This window comes from Callithrix jacchus, chromosome 2, assembly GCF_049354715.1.
Source record: "Callithrix jacchus isolate 240 chromosome 2, calJac240_pri, whole genome shotgun sequence".
NCBI classification, from domain to species: domain Eukaryota; kingdom Metazoa; phylum Chordata; class Mammalia; order Primates; family Cebidae; genus Callithrix; species Callithrix jacchus.
Window position 1 is genome coordinate 7,917,720 of NC_133503.1, and position 14,876 is coordinate 7,932,595.

Sequence of the window (14,876 nt, forward strand, 5' to 3'; positions counted from 1 at the left end):
AACATGTTTTGGGGTAAAATATTTTGACTTTCTTCTTTGTCACATAATGTTATGCGAGAGTCAGACCAAAGTCACGATATATAGGGTTAAATAAAACCCATCTCATGAGAATTTATGGAATTTGCGGCATGACTCCCCAGACCCCTTAGATAGGAATTTGGGCAAGATTTTATAACTCAGAACTTAGTCCTCATGTCTATATATTTTTTTCAGATAAGATATTTTTCCAGCATCAAACACATCAATAATCCCTTTAAATACCTTAACTTCAGGGAATGGAAAAAGCATTAACATTCAGAGTCATAGGCAAATAATTTATGGCCGAGGAGGGACAGAAAGTGGATTGGGGAGTGGGTTGTGGAGACGTCCCTGGCCCAGAGGTGGGGACTCTCTGATGGGTTCTGCTGGTCCTGACCAGCTGCTCTGTTTTGCCTTGGCGGCCTCCTGTGTCTTCCTGCAGTGGAGCTTTTCTAACACAGGCTGTTAAGCTCTATTGTGCCGATGTGACATCTGGAACAAATTCTTTTGTCATACACCATCAGACTTTAAACAAATAAGAGCTAATGAGTTATACAGATGCCGTGATTTTGCCTCGACCAATAATTACTCTGTTCACTCAAGGGTAGGATGGAGGTTTCAGAGACAGGAGAGCTCTCCTGTTCCAGCTCGCATTAGAATTCATTTGCTTTGACAAATATCTGACTTGTCTGATGTTTACAGTGTCATGTGTTTATTTTGCCAGGTCTGTCCTATACATCATCCTGTTCCGGAGATACACAGCACAATGGCCTGGAAACAGCCTTTGTGTTGGAGCCAAGCCCAGCAGAGTCTCGATTCCTTCTCCCTCAGTCACTCTCTGGATGAACAAGAGCAAGTCATTGACCCCTCTGGGCCTCAGTTTCTTCACCCATAAAGTGGAGGTAAAAACACATACTCCATGGGATGGGATTCCGTCAGGCTTAGCATGTCTGGCGCAGAGGGGGAACTCAGTGAACAGTTGCCTCCATCCTTTGCTCAAATCACTTTTAATTAATGCTCCCTTTGAGAAAATAAGGAAGTCCATCTTCATTTGACTGAGAAAAGGAGTAAATCTGTTTTGTGGCTGTTGTTAAGAGAATACTTATCTATGTGAGTTCACTTTACTAAAAATACAAAAATTAGCTGGGCATGGTGGCGTGCGCCTATAATCCCAGCTACTCAGGAGGCTGAGGCAGGAGAATTGCTTCAACCCAGATGGCGGAGGTTGCGGTGAGCCGAGATCATGCTATTGCACTCCAGTCTGGGTAACAACAGCGAAACTCTGTCTCAAAAAAAAGAAAAAAGAATGGAGAAAGGGCTATCTGGGATAGAAGAGTATACACACTACCTCCCCAACTGGTTCCCAGTGGGGAATATTAGGACACTGAATCTGTCCCAGAAGCTCAGTGTCCAGCTTCTGGGACCTCTGGGGGAAGTCAGATCCTGCCTCCAGGGATGGCCGTGGATGATTCCTGCCTCTGCCCAGGCAAGCCCACCTCCAGCTGCAGCAGCGAAGCAACTAACCCCAGTGGGAGAGGAGATAAACCAGGCATAAGGCACCAGGAGAATCAAGGAGGGGACGAGGGTGGTGGTCAAATCGTACTCTTTTTGTAATAAGTTTTATTTTGTTTTTCCTTGACACATAGTAATTACATATATTTATGAGATATAGTGTGAGGCTTGGTGTGCATTATGATCAAATCAGAATAGTTAGCATATGGAGCATCTCAAACCCTGCCGTTTCTTTGTAGTAAGAACACTGAAAATCCTCTCTTGGAGCTACTTTGGAGTGTACCGTGCAACGTTGTCCACTGTAGTCACTCTCATGCAGTAGCACACTGGAATGTATGTCTCCCGTCTAACCGCAGCTTTGTACCCACTGACCAACCTCTCCTTCCTTCCCTTTCCCCTCCTACACTCGCCAGTCTCTGGTAACCACTGTTCTTTTGTATGCTTCTGAGATCAGTATTTTTTAGATTCTGCATATGGATGAGATCAAACAAGATTTGTCCTTCTGTGCTTGGTTTATTTCATTAACATAATTATTTTCTTGGTTCATTCATGTTGTTACAAAAAACAGGATTTCATCTTTTTTATGGCTGAATAGTATTCCACCATGCACATATGCACCATTTTCTTTAGCCACTCAGCCACTGAGGGACACTTAGGTTGATTCCACGGCTTGCTTAGTGTGAATAATGCTGTAATGAACATGGGGTGCAGATATCCCATATACTGAAATGGGATACATGAAATCAGATATGCTGATTTCATTTCCTTTGGGTATATACACACTAGTAGGATTGATGGATAATATGATAGTTCTATTTTTAATTTTTGAGAAACCTCCGTACCATTTCCCACAATAAGTGTACCGATTTGCATTTCCATCAGTAGTATGCAGAAGCTCTCCTTTCACTGCATTCTTGCCAGCATTTCTTGTTCTGTTTATTTATTTATTTTTTTTGGTAGGCATTTTAACCAGGGTGAGGTAACATCTCACTGTGGTTTTGATTGCCTGTCCCCAATGGTTAGTGATGTTGAGCATGTTTTCCTGAACTTACTGACCATTTGTGTGTCTTCATTTGAGAAATCTCTATTTAGATCCTTTACTGATTTTCAAATCAGCCAGATTATTATTTTTATTTTATTATTATTTGCTGTTGTGGTGTTTGTGTTCCTTATATGTTGTGGATATTAATCTCTTGTCAGATGCATAGTTTACAAATATGTTTCTTCACATGTTTCTTCATTCTGTTATTTCCTTAGCCATAGACTTTTTCATAAAATTTGCCCAGAACCATGTCCTGAAGTGTCTCCCCTATGTGTTCTTCTAATATTTTTATAGTTTTGAGTCTTGCTTTCATTTTTTTTTATATGGAGTTGGGTTCTCATTATTTGCTCTGGCTGGCATCAAACTCCTGGCTTCAACTGATCTTCCTACCTCGGCCTCCCGAAATGTTGAGATTACAGTCATGAGACGCTGTGTCCAGTGTCTCACTTTTAAGTCATTAATCCATCTTCAGTTGATTTTTGTATATGGTGAGAGAATAGGGGTCCAGTTTCATTCATATGCGTATGGATATCCAGCTTTCCCAGCACCACGTATTGAAGACCGTGTTCTTTCCCCAGTGTATGTTCTTGTCGACTTTGTCAGAATCTCTTGGCTGTAATATATTGAGAACTGAGGCTTGTATAAAATGAGAATCTCAAAGTCAGTGTCCTGAGCAAAAGATAATATATGTCTTCATTTATTTAAAGTTTTGCAAATGTCAACTAATCTGTAGTGACAGAGAGATCAGTGCTTGCTTGGAAAGGGGTCAGGGGCTTGGAGAATGAGGAATTACAAAGAAAAACAGAAAACTTTGAGGGGTGATAGGTATTTGTGGTGACAGTTTCCTGTGTGTATATGCAAAATGTTATTATGTCAAACATTATATGTCAAAATGTTTCAAATTGTACAGTTCATATATTTCTGCTTATCGTATGTTAATCTTTCTCAACACAGCTGGGAAAACATAATGCTACACAATACTGACCAGTGTGGAGTGAAATCTCTATAACCACACACTTTTTTTTTTTTTTGAGATGGTGTCTTGCTCCGTCGCCCATGCTGGAGTGCAGTGGCATGATCTTGGCTCACTGCAGCCTCCCCCTCCTGAGTTCAAGTGATTCTCCTGCCTCAGTCTCCAGAGTAACTGGGATTACAGGCACGCACCACCACCCCTGGCTAAATTTTGTATTTTTAGTAGAGACGAGGTTTTTGCCATGTTGGGCAGGCTGGTCTCAAACTCCTGACCTCAGGTGGTCCACTGGCCTCAGCCTCCCAAAGTGCTGGGATTACAGGCGTGAGCCACCTCGCCCAGCCAACCACTCACTTTTAACAGTGCACGTATTTATCACCTGTAAGGAAAGCACTTTTGCGAGGTACGTCGTAAATTGTTACTCCTATTGTTATTATAATATGGGTAAAAACATAACGGCACGAGCCAAAGCAGGCAGTGATCAAAGCGGTGTGTGTCGGGTGACTTTATCCTCTGATTCATCCTTTTAGAGAAACGCATGCTTAGAAATGTGACTGTCGCACCTAGGAGAAAGCCTTAGGCTCTGTGAGCGCAGCACCAGCAACCGCCCAATTTGCACGTTGTGTATGACTGACCCTTTGTCACTTCTGCTTGAAACAGAAGAGCTGTGTTCTTTAATTGCTCCTTTAGGGACACTTAATGCATTCTAAGTGTTTACTAAGCCTTGGAAAGTGATTGGTTGCCCCTGGTTAATGCTTTTATATTCAAGGTTAATTATTGTTTTCTGATAACATTTTTTATTCATTAGCATCCTTTAATTAGGCTGGCAGTCACTGACTAGTTAAGTGGACAAACCATTAATACGAGAGCGAAAGTTTCAACTATGGGTCAGTCTACTAATTTCTTAGTCATAGACAATATGGGAAGACCTTATACAATAAAAACGCTTCTGTTTGGTGTCTCCTCTTTAACTAAACGATGCTATAAATACACTGTGAGCAGCCTGGAGCTGTCTATTTCGCTGGGCAGAATAATCATGAAGAAGTCGAGGCAAAGGAAGTCGCGTACAAAGTGCATGGAAAATGGATGGGGAAGGAGGATAGTGTAGCTGATTTCTCACTGAATGTAATGAACGAGGCACAGAAATCTATACTAAAGGAAAGAAGAAAGAGAATGTGAAGGTTTATGGTGACGTATACACCTTCTCTGAACCTCACTTTTTAATGTCATCCTTAAAAGAAGATGAGTCCCTTATTAGGAAAGGAAGAGAATATACCAACTTCGCATCAGGCTCAGGCTGGCTTCCTGCTGATAGGATCCTACAGAAATCCATGAAGAGATATGCATTTCACAGTCTGAAGCTATTTCGGCGAGTTCTTCCAAAGATGAGCAGAGACCTAGTGCATCCCTTGAAGAAGGTTAAAAGGGAGCAAAGCAAAGCTACAGACATTTTAAAAATTCAAGTAAGAAATTCTGACACCGTTACTCAAAATAATGGGTGTAATTAATAAAGAATGAAATTCATGTAACTGCTAAGCACAGCAGAATTATGAAGATGCTGATGACAACTTTCCAAATGGCTCCTTCCTGCCTTGCTTTAAATAGTTATTTACTAAACACTGACAGTGATCACAGCATGGTGTCAGGAAGAAAACTGTGGGAAGAGGGAGAATAAAAAAGTATTTGGCAGTCACAGCTCATCTTGATATTCTTATGCTTGAAAATGGCTATTGGTGGCCAGGCACTGTGCCTCATGCCTGTAATCCCAGCACTTTGGGAGGCAGGTGGGTCACTGGATGTCAGGAGTTCAAGACCAGCCTGGCCAACATGGTGAAACCCCATCTCTACTAAAAATACAAAAATTAGCCTGGCATGGTGCCACATGCCTGTAGCTACTATGAAGGCTGAGACAAGAGAATTGCTTGAACCCAGGAGGTAGAGGTTACAGTGAGCCACGATTGTGTCTCACTGTACTCAAGCCTGAGTGATATGGTGAGACTCTGTCTCAAAAAAAAAAAAGAAAATGGCTATTTGGTCTTTGTGTTTTAGAACACAATGAATAAATGCCTTAGCAGGCATACAGGTTTGTGCTCTGTCTTCAGTTCACCTGATTTCTCAACATATATTCTTCTCTACCATCCAGTCCATGAGTTAGCATCAGACTTATCATACTGCATATCAATTTACTTCCAAGTGTTATGTGGCACTACAAAGTATTAAGTACATCAGCACTACCCATCACAACCAACTCCAATATCTCAATGACTGTATTACTCAGGGTTCTCCAGGGAAGCAGAAACAACAGAATAGAATAGAATAGAATAGAATAGAATAGAATAGAATAGAATAGAATAGAATAGAATAGAATAGAGGGATGGGATGAGACTGGATGGGACAGAATGGGACAGAATAGGACAGGATAGGATAGAATAGATTAGAATAGCATAGAATAGGTTAGGATAGAATAGAACAGAACAGAACAGAAAAGATAGCTTAGATGGATATATTTGTATATTATATAAATACATAAAAATATACAGAAATATATTTATTATAAGGAATTGAATTATGCAGTTATGAAGGCTGGGGCATTTCACAATCTACCATCTGAAATCTGAAGACCAAGAGAGTCAGTAGCATAATTCTAGTCTAAACACAAAGGCCAAGGAACCAGGAGCACCAATGTCTGAGGCAGGAGAAGATGGATGGTGCCCCAGCTGAGGCGGAGAGAGCAGATTCACCCTTCATCTGCTCTTTTGGTTCTTGTCAGAGACTCAGTGAAGTGGGTGATGTCCGTCCACATTGGTGAGGGTGAGCTTTACCCAGTCTAATGATTCAAATGCTAATCTCTTCCGAGAACACCATCACAGACACATCCAGAAATTTACCAGGTATCTGGGCATCCCTGAGCCCAGTCAAGTTGATACATAAAATTAATGATCAGAAGTCACCTCCTTGTTAATTGGCACCCACGTGAATCTTGTTAACCCCTATATGGTCTACAGTAAAGACATTAACAAGATCATGCTTCCACCTCACATGATACAACTATCCTTCGTACAACCGGAAATGCACGAATCGCTTCCTCAGAAGAGAAAATAAAGTCTTCGAGTGATGCTTCCTCTTTTCCTGACATACCTTAATGTAAATACTAGGATGTGAAATCAGCAATACTTAAATACTAATATAATACTAATACATCCTCTGTTACATGATAAGGGAATAAGAGAAAAGAAAACAAAGTTATTTACTTTATATATGTGTGTATGTATAATATATAGAGATATGGGTATATATGTAATATTTGTATTCACACAAAATAAAAAGGAAATACTCCTAATTAGAGTCCTCACTTCTGTAAGCGGTCACGTGGCTGTGGCGATATTTATGCTTATATACTTAACATATTTATATATTCCTACTGCCTATTCTGCGTGCCCTTTGTTTTCAACTACACCGCAGCTGATTGTGGTTCCTTATCTGATGGGGAGACCCAGACCTCCATTAATAGTCTATTGGGTTGTTGTATTTTTTTTTTTTTGATTGCCTGTAATCAATCACAGGGCTTGGTAACAATGGGATTTGACTTGGCCGGGTGCGGCGGCTCATGCCTGGAATCCCAGCACTTTGGGAGGCCAAGGCGGGCAGATCACCTGAGGTCAAGAGTTCAAGATCAGCCTGGGCAATATGGTGAAACCCTGTCTGTACTAAAAATACAAAAATTAGCCAGGCATAGTATCAGGCGCCTATAATCCCACCTACTCGGGAGGCTGAGACAGGAGAATCTCTTGAACCCGGGAGGCGGAGGTTGCAGTGAGCTGAGATTGTATCATTGTACTCCAGCTTGGGCAACAAGGCAAAACTCTGTCTCCAAAAAATAAATTAATTAATTAAAATAAATTTAAAAAGCGTTGACTTAAGGAGTCCTCTGTATTCCCGACATACTCTTCTTTGCGGCCATGATGGCCCAGTAACCCAGTTCTTCCTGGCAGTCCCATTTCTCCCAGCCAACACCATAACTACTTAAGTGCTCTACTGACTCAGAGGCATAAAGTGCCGCAGGGTGTTCACAGGAATCTCGTCATGTCTCCTGGGGGAAGCATTTCTTCCTCTGGAATCAAGACCTCTAGGCCAGCGGAGCATAAACTTGCAGAAACAGGAAGCTAGCATTTTTCACTGTTACCCCTCGCTCGGAGTAATAGTGAGTGGTGCCGCTCCCGTTTCTACCCCTTAATTCCTAGACCTGTGAATCCTGGCTGTGAGAGAAGCACCGCCAGATGCTAGGTGCTGACGCAGAGCACGTACAGTCTTCTGGAGGACCCTGTACCAGCCTTGTAATGTGTTGCAACCTAGTTGGTGGGTAACTGAGTCTTCACAGTGCTATTCCACTGTCTTACCAAACCAGTTTCTCACGAATAGTGGGGAACCTGACAAGACCAGTGAACCCCTTGAGCGTGCCCCCGTGGTTGCACTTCTTTTGCTACGAAGTGAATTCCTGGGTGACAAACAATGCTGTGTGGAATTGCACGACGGGGAATGAGGCGTTTGATAAGTTCACGGATGGTGGTTCCGGCGGAAGTTTTCTATGCAGGAAAGGGAAGTCCACATCCAGAGTAAGCGTCTATTCCAGTACGGACAAAGGACTGCCCCTTCCATGATGAAAGAGGTGCGATGTAACTAACCTGCCACCAGCTAGCTGGCTGATCACCCCACCCCAGGGAAGGACGTCATAAAAGCAACGCAGTAATGGTTTTGCTGCTGCCAGATTGGACACTCGGCAGTGCCTGTATGCACGTTGGCCTTGGTGAGTGGAAGCCCATGTTCCTGAGCCCACGCATAACCTACACCCTGGCCACCATGGCCATTTGTCCATGAGACCTCTATGTAAGGATGACAGGGTTGGGCTGGAGAAAGAGGTTCACTTAATTATCAAAATCCTCCTTGGTTGAGGTCACTCTTTGGTGAGCAATCACATGGGACACAAATATCTTTTTTTTTTTCTTGCCTATTCAGAGAGGTCTGTCTATTTACCTCTTCCCTGTATTTCTGTCACCAATTTTGCAATCATGTTTATTCTAAGCCCATGACCACCCAGCCAAACCATTGACTATAGCCCACGAATTAATGCATAGTCACAAGTTTGACCATTGCCCCTTCCAAGCAAAATGCACAACCAGATGCAGTCCCTGAAGTTCTACCTGTTGGACGAATTCCCTTCGCCATTGTCTTTGCCGATGTTCGGGAGAGGGGCTATACTGCAGGGGCCGTCCACCTCCAAGTGATGCCCGTGAACTCCGCAGAACCCTCTGTAAACTAGGCCTGAATCTTCTCTTCCTTTGTCAGCTGATCACAAAGAACTCTTCACAAGGTCATAGCTGCAGACTGGGAGAGAGAAGCCATTGTAGGAAGAGTGAACACCGTGGGCCTTTGGGCCACTTCTTTTATTTATTTATTTTTATTTCTGAGACAGAGTTTCTTTCACTCTTATTGCCCAGGCTGGAGAACAATGGTGTGATCTCAGCTCACTGCAACCTCTGCCTCCCAGGTTCAAGCACTTCTCCTGCCTCAGCCTCCTGAATAGCTTGGATTACAGGTGTGCATCACCACACCCAGCTAATTTATTTTTGTATGATGATGATGATTATTTTTTGAGACAGACAGAGTTTTCCTCTTGTTACTCAGGCTGGAGTGCAATGGCACAATCTCTGCTCACTGCAACTTCTGCCTCCCAGGCTTAAGCTTAACCATTCTCCTGCCTCAGCCTCCTGAGTAGCTGGGATTACAGGTAGGCACCACCATGCTCAGCTCATTTTGTATTTTTTTTTTTTTTTTTGTACTCTGTCACCAGGTGCCAGGCTGGAGTGCAGTGGCACAATCTCGGCTCACTGCAACCTCCGCCTCCAGGGTTCAAGCAATTCTCCTGCCTCAGCGTCCTGAGTAGCTGGGATTACAGTCACATGCCATCACGCCCAGCTAATTTTTGTATTTTTAGTAGAGACAGGGTTTCACCATGTTGACCAGGATGGTCTTGATCTCTTGACCTCGTGTTCTGCCCACCTCGGCCTCCCAAAGTGCTGGGATTACAGGCGTGAGCCACCGCGCCCGGCCTAATTTCGTATTTTTAGTAGAGACGGAGTTTCGGAGTTTCTCCATGTTGGTCAGCTCGCTTGAACTGCTGACCTCAGGCCTGCCTCGGCCTCCCAAAGTGCTGGGATTACAGGCGTGAGCCACTGCGCCCGGCAGGGCCACTTGTTTATGTAACTCACTTACGCCTTCAGGGCCTACTTGGGCTCAATCACATCTACACCACTTCCGTTTGATGACGGAGTATTGCTGTGCACACCAACTGTATGCCTCAGTGGTCTTTCTCTCACCAAGTAATAGTATTTCTGGGATTCTATCTTAAGAGAATAGTTCTAAATAAGGAGCAACATGTAATGTATAATGGCAAAAGCGGAAGACCACGTGAATGCTCAATTATGATGCAAAAGTTACACAGCCCAGAGTCTAGTCACTTCATGCAACATTATACATTATACTGTATAACGTTATACAGTTATTAAAATTGAGGAAATACTGTAAAATTGATGGACTAAATTAATGTAATAACATCAAAATAGCCATGATTTAATAGAAAGATAAAAAGCATGATAGTATGTAATTACGGCAATATGTTTTTGTTTTTTGAGAAAGTGTAGCTACCTGTTGTCCAGGCTGGAGGGCATTGGTGCAATCTCAGTTCAGCGCAGCCTCCACCTCCTGAATTCAAGCGATTCTTCTGCCTCTGCCTCCAGACTAGCTGGGATTACAGGTGTGAACCACCATGCTGGGTAAGTTTTATGTTTTTAGCAGAGACAGTGTTTTGCCATATTGCCCAGGCTGGTCTCAAATTCCTGACCTCAAGTGATCCACCTGCCTCAGCCTCCCAAAGTGCTGGGATTACAGGTGTGAACCACCATGCTGGGCTAAGTTTTATGTTTTTAGCAGAGACAGTGTTTTGCCATATTGCCCAGGCTGGTCTCAAATTCCTGACCTCAAGTGATCCACCTGCCTCAGCCTCCCAAAGTGCTGGGATTACAGGTGTGAACCACCGTGCCCGGCCCTATGGCGATGTTTTAAAAAGTACATAATATAGATAATTTCATTAAAAAGCTGAGCACCTAACACAAACAAATATTATTAATAGTGCCTGCCTGTGGTGGATACAGCAATAGTTATTGTCATTTCCTTCTTTACTTTTCCTATTTTCTAAATTTTATTTAATGAGCAGACATTGTTTTTATTAAGAAAAATGAACATTAATGAAATAAAGGTACTAAATATAGTGTGTTTTTGTTTTTTTGAGACAAAGTCTCATTCTGTTGCCCAGGCTGGAATGCAGTGGTGTAATCTCAGCTCCCCACAACCTCCACTTCCTGGGTTCAAGCGATTCTCCTGCCTCAGCCTCCCAAGTAGCTGGAGTTACAGGCACCTGCCACCACTCCTGGCTAATTTTTAAAAATGTATTTACTTTAGAAGAGATGAGGTTTCACCATGTTGGCCAGGCTGGACTTGAACTCCTGACCTCAAGTGATCTGCCCACCTCAGCCTCCCAAAGTACTGGGACTACAGGTGTGAGTCACCACGCCTTGCCAATGTAATGTTTGTTACAGTGAGAATGGTGGCCAGGGGACTGAGGGTTTGGGGTGGGGTAGGAGGGAAGATGGACCGGGACCTCACCCCTCCCTGACTGAGGAGCTGTGTGTGGCTACTGCTGTCCCTCCTGCTTCCTCTGTAATGGTGGCATCCCTGGGGGCCACACCTGCTTCCATGCTTAGAGGAATGTTATTAATAACAACAATAATAATAAAAGATAAATAATAAAAGATAATGAACATGGTGAAACCCTGTCTCTACTAAAAATACAAAAATTAGCTGGAAATGATGGCGCTCCTGTAGTCCCAGCTACTTGGGAGGCTGAGGCAGGAGAATTGCTTGAACCCAGGAGGCAGAGGTTGCTGTGAGCCAAGATTGCACCACTGCACTCCAGCCTGGCACCTGGTGACAGAGCAAGATTCAGTCTCAAAAAAAAAAAAAAAACAATATAGAGGAAATATGCCTTCCCAGTGGCGATGGCGTATTCCCTCTGTATTATTCACACTATCTCTCTGTTTCCTGCTACAAAAGAGTCTGGTTTTGTGACATATCCATCTGAAATGAGGCCACTAGGCTGAGCAAGACTGCCATGTGAATCTTTGTGCTAATTAGGAAAAGGCACCTTGGAGGCAGATCCTGCCTAGAACCAGGGGGTGAATGTAGGGAGCAGAAATCAGGCTGGATGTCGGCACCCTCTCCTCCTGGTTACTTCCTTCCCACCCCCTTGCGAGGTGCAACCCCTCACTAGCATCCATTGTTGTTGTTGTTTTTGGAGTTGGGGTCTTGCTATGTCACCCAGGCTGGAGTGCAGTGGCATGATCATAGCTCACTGAAGCCTCAAACTCCTTGGCTCATGGAATCTTCCTGCCTCAACCTCCCGAGTAAACAGGAGTCTAGGTATGAGCCACTGCACCCAGCTGTCTACCTTGGATGAAAGCTACTTATGTTTAAGACCAGTGAGCTCAGTTGGGATTTAAGAAGCTAAGGTGACATGTTCATTTTCATACTATATATCTAATTTATCTGATAATTAAGAAGACTGTAGATTTCAGGAGAATAATAATAACATTAAAAAGATGATGAGGCCGGGCACGGTGGCTCACGCCTGTATTCCCAGCACTATAGGCGGCTGAGGTGGGCAGATCACAAGGTCAGAAGATCGAGACCCATCCTGGGTAACATGGTGAAACCTCGTCTCTACTAAAAATACAAAAATTTAGCTGAGCATGGTGGTGCACACCTGTAATCCCAGCTACTCGGGAGGCTGAAGCAGGGGAATCACTTGAAGCTGTGAGGTGGAGGGTGTGGTGAGCCAAGATCGTGCCTCTGCACTGCAGCCTGGTCACAGAGCAAGACTCTGTCTCAAAAAAAAAAAAAAATCAATAAATCAAAATCTAAATAAATAAAATTTAAAAATTTAAAAAGGTGATAAATAATAGCAATAGTAACACAATAATAAAATAAAAGAGACTAAAAGATGAGATTAAGTAGACTTGAAAACCAAGTGGAATGTGCAGTCTTAGATTAGACGCTGGAGCAGGAAAAGAATATTTCCAGAAGGTCTATAGATTAGACAATAGTGCGGTCTCGATGTTCGTATCCTGAATTTTAATCATTGTTCTGTGGTTATGAAAGCTGTAGCATTTGGGCATTTAAACCAAGGGGATGCAGGAATTCTTTTTCCCATATTTGCAACTTTATTGATATGGTTTGGCTGTGTCTCCGCCTAAATCTCATCTTGAGTTGTAGTTCCCACAATTCGTCTGTGTTGTGGGAGGGACCTGGTGGCAGGTAACAGAGTCATGAGAACCATGCTGTTCTCATGATAGTGAATGAGTCTCATGAGATCTCACGGTTTTGTAAGGGAAGTTCGCCCTCACACACCCCTTGCCCGTCTCCGTGTAAGACGTGACTTTGCTTCTTGCCTTCCGTCATGATGGTGAGTCCTCCCCAGCCATGTGAAACTGCGAGTCAGTTATACCTCCTTCCATTATAATTACCCAGTATGTCCTTATTAGCAGCATGAGAAAGAACTAAGATACTTACTTTTTAAGCCAGAAAAAACCCCTAGCAACACACACACACACACACACGCACGCACGCACGCCTAGTCCTTCCACATCATTTCATAGATGAGAACACTGAGTAAACATTTAAGCCACGAGCTCAGAGTCAGACAGCAAGTGGGCAGTGGTGGAGGGAGAATTTGCTTCTGTAAGTTACTGCCCAGGGTCCCAATCTGCCTCAAATGCATGAGTCAGACCAATGCGGACTCATGGATAAGAGGAGGTGCCTGGGAAATAACCCTGAGCTGTTCTTTTGCAGCAACCTTGGTCTGCTCAGTATAGTCAGACTTAAAGACTTTAGGAGCTTAGGGTGAGGGGTGAGCTGATACTGTGCCTTAGCCGGGACTAGGTGAAAAGAATTATGGTATTCATCCCTGAGGATCAGTTTCCTTGAGGGTTTGATCTTTCAGAAAGTCCGTTATCTCTTGGGAGACCAAGGTGGGAGGATCACTTGAGGACAGGAATTTGAGACCAGCCTGGGCAACATAGTAAGACCTTCATCTCTACAAAACATTTTTAAAAAATTAGCCAGGGGCCAGGTGTGATGGCTCGCACCTGTAATCCCAGTACTTTGGGAGGCTGAAGTGGGTGGATTATGAGGTCAGGAGTTCGAGACCAGCCTGGCCAGCATAGTGAAACCTTGTCTCTACTAAAAATACAAAAAATTAGTGGGGCATGGTAGCAGGGAACTGTATTCCCAGCTACTTGGGGGGCTGAGGCAGGACCATCACTTGAACCTGGGTGGTGGAGGCTGCAGTGAGCCGAGATCGCGTCATTGCACTTCAACCTCAGACGACAGCGTGAGACTCCATCTTAAAAAAAGAAAAAAAATGAGTCAGGCATGGTGGCATGCACCTGTGGTTCCAGCTACTCGGAAGACTGAGGCAGGAGGAGCTGTTGAGTCAGGAGTTTGGGGCTGCAGTGAGCTATGATATGGCTTTGCACACCAACTTGAGCAATAGAATGAGATCCTATTTCTTAGAAGTGAAAGAAAGAACAAAAGAATGAAAGAAAGAGAGAAGAGGAAGGAAGGAGAGAAAAAGAGAAAGAAGGGAAGGAAGGAAGGAGGAGGGAAGGAAGAAGGGGAAGGAAGGAAAAAAGGAAGGAGGGAAGGAAGAAAAGGAGGGAAGGAGGGAGGGAGGGAAGGAAGGAAGAGAGAAAAAAGAAAGAAAGAAAGAGAGTGAGAGCATAGTCTGGTGGCATTCTTGCTTCCTGAGAGAAGACCTCAGAGGGGCTGTAGGGAAAATGCCACTGCCAGGTGCCAGGTGACCACACAGTTATCATGACAGTGCTGACCAGAGTGTCTAGGGGATCCCAGAGCTGGAGGCAGAACTGACTGGGTTCTGCCAGCTTCTTTTGTACTTTGCTCCCAGATAGAGAGGAATCAAATTCCCTGTACCTGAGATAGCTCTTTCTCTCTATCCAGAAATGAGAGCTCTGCCAGATAAACAGCAAATGAAGGGTCCTGAGTTGGGTGATGAGATGTCACCATCTTTCTCATCAATGAATGAGCTGAGGCATGAAGAATGGAGCAAGCTTCACCCAGAACAGAGACCTCACCCAGAGGGCTGTCTCTCAGCGCATGAGGCTGCAGAGCAATTAGTGGCTATGTCTAGCTCAGACCATGAGGCTC

The 14,876-nt window shown here is 43.8% G+C and overlaps 1 protein-coding gene across 10 annotated transcripts in view; it reads left to right on the forward strand.

Annotated features, from left to right (window-relative positions):
- Window positions 1-14,876, forward strand: part of LOC108588901 (uncharacterized) — a 903,226-nt gene that overhangs the window by 507,772 nt on the left and 380,578 nt on the right. For all 10 annotated transcript variants that reach the window (XR_013528665.1, XR_013528668.1, XR_013528671.1 and 7 more), the window contains one exon: window positions 743-920. The gene's annotated coding sequence lies outside the window, so the exon portion shown is untranslated. The remainder of the gene's footprint in view (window positions 1-742; window positions 921-14,876) is intronic.